The sequence below is a fragment of the Sander vitreus genome, chromosome 22 (assembly GCF_031162955.1).
Source record: "Sander vitreus isolate 19-12246 chromosome 22, sanVit1, whole genome shotgun sequence".
NCBI classification, from domain to species: Eukaryota; Metazoa; Chordata; class Actinopteri; order Perciformes; family Percidae; genus Sander; species Sander vitreus.
Window position 1 is genome coordinate 20,923,625 of NC_135876.1, and position 2,605 is coordinate 20,926,229.

A 2,605-nucleotide genomic window follows, 5' to 3' on the forward strand; every position below is an offset into this window, starting at 1 on the left:
CCTGTCCAGTTTGTCTTTTTTTAAACCAGAGAGTTTCACATGTACATGACATCTCTACATCTTTAATCAAACCTGTTTAATGGAAACCCACCAATTATTATCCCAGCAGACTCCCCTCCTGTCGCTGCATTGTGTAACCCTTCAGCAGAGCGTCTCACCCCCACCCAGCGCCAGTTCATAACAGCCCGTGAAGGCCGGGCCCCAGAGGCTGGCAGCAGTTAGCTATTAAAAGTTTAACATGAGTTCAAATCTCGGAGCAGCGCGACCTCTAATGTGAACCAAATAAGATAGCACGCTGTGTGAATAATAGAGGCAGAGAGGTCATGCAGATGCAACTATTTGAATTCTTCCTAATAATAATAATCATTGTGACTATATTGTTGTTAACCCTAATGCTATGGGCGCACAGATAATCGCTTATAAACATGATTTTGAATTTGATGGCAAGTTTCAAAAGTTACAGAAAATGACACATTACATCTGTTTAATGTCCTCAGACTCCCCAGCTGTAAAACATGCTCCTAATATTGGTATGTTATGAACACTTTTGGTCTAACTCACGTTTTGTAACTTACCCCAAACATAAGTACCCGTTTTACTTTGTAGGATAACCTCCTGTACATTTATTTGTCAGTTTTGTTCATGCATAGCCAAGATAGCACATCAAACCGCCTGTTTTTCCTTGGTTGGTGCGATAATAATGCTTTATGGATACTATATCAGTATATTGTTAGCTCCATCCAATGTGCAAGTCAAGTGTTTTGCAAAAGGAAGGGTTACCATTTTGTGATGCCGGAACTGTATCCATGTATTTGTGTCTTCCCTACTTGATTACGACAATGTCCTTTTTTCTGGTCTTCCAAATTGTGTCACTATACTAGAGGCCTTCAACTTTCTCAGAACACTGCAGCCGGAATCTTGACAAAAACTAGAAAATATATGATCCCATAACACCTGTTCTGACCTCTCTTCACTGGCTCCCAGAGCAAGCTAGAGCTGATTTTAAGGTTCTTCTTTTAACATATAAGGCCCTGCACTCATTCTCTTATGTTGCTGGTTTTGTATTGTTTATTACTACTGCTGTGTTCAGTTGTTTTGTTGCTGTCTGTTATTTCTGTCTTGCTTTAATTATAAAGTGCACTGAGAACATATATGTTTAATGGTGATTTACACTTTAAATACATTTGATTGACTGATTGATTGACCACTTCAACACTACTTATTACTGCTCTAACATGTTGGTTTTAATGATTTCAGAAAAAAAGTATGTATTTTTATTCACAGGTTGATTTAGCAATTATTATTTTTACCAGAGGTGGAATTAACAAATAACTTTATTGTTGTTACTTTTTTGTGTAGCTTTGTGTACGCTAAATTTCAACTCACATCCCTTAACAGCGTAAAACAAAACAAAAGTCACATGAAATAGTCCTGATAAACTGTGAGAATGGAAAAAAAGAAAGTAGATAAATCACCAGCATCTACATTAATTGATCACTGCTTTAATGCACCACCAAGCCAACTAAGTGACCCAAATCAAACACACCCACATGTGACCAACCAACAGGTGCATGGTGGGTGTGACACACCCATGCACCATGAGCATGTTAGCAAAATGCCTAACATGCTAAATGCTAATATGCTCATGGTGGATTGTCTTAAGTTGACGTTTGCCTTCACTGAGTAACATTTACCCTGAATGAGGTGCGTGAGGACTTTTGTGACAACTTTGAGGAGCTCAGTGGGGCCCGAGAGGTTTTCATGGACTTGTTAGCTACATTTTGCTTTGAGAATGTAGAGCAGAGAAGTTGAACCTGGAGCTGATTGGGGAGCACTTCGCGGGGCTCCAAGCTCACAGAATGACGTTCAGACAGGTGAGTACAACAACTCCTTTCAGATCTGGTTGTGATGGTTGCTCGACAACGTAGCGTTGTGTAAAAACTGTGCATAATCTCTTTGTTAGCTGTATTATGTGTTTTTGTGGCTGCTGCTGCTGCTTTTGAGGTTTATATTGTTTTGACATCTCTGTGTCGTCTGCCTTGCTGATGTTTTACTGTGCTGTTGATTCAAGAAGTGTCAGGCTAAAATACATTGCACCCGCTGTGGTGTCATTTCTGTTTACTCTGTTTTGTGCTTGTTTTCTGATTAATTCTAGTGCAGCTACACTGAGGAAGGTGGTTGTGTGGATATAGGTATGGAGACTATATTTCTAAATGATCAGTTGAATGCTCAGGCTGCAAAGATGCTGCAAATGGAATGTATTGTTGGTTTGTTTTTGTTTGACTCTGTGTGTGCGATGTCTTTTACTTTAGTAAAATATTATAGTACTCTTTCCTGATTTTTACACATTGAGCAGTGGTATGGGGGCCCCAATACAATAGAGCGTTTTCACGACGCGTCATCAGACCAGAAGTCGCCATGTTGGAGGTACTCCGCATCACAGCAAAGCACAGGCACTGAAGTAGATCCCGAACGCCGTCAAGGAAAATGGTTAATTATTGCCGTGTTTTAGGTTGTACCAATAGGTCAGACCGAGAAAAACATTTGGAATATTATCGACTTCCAAAAGTTATTAAAAACCAGGGAGAGAATGCCAGAAGGTATT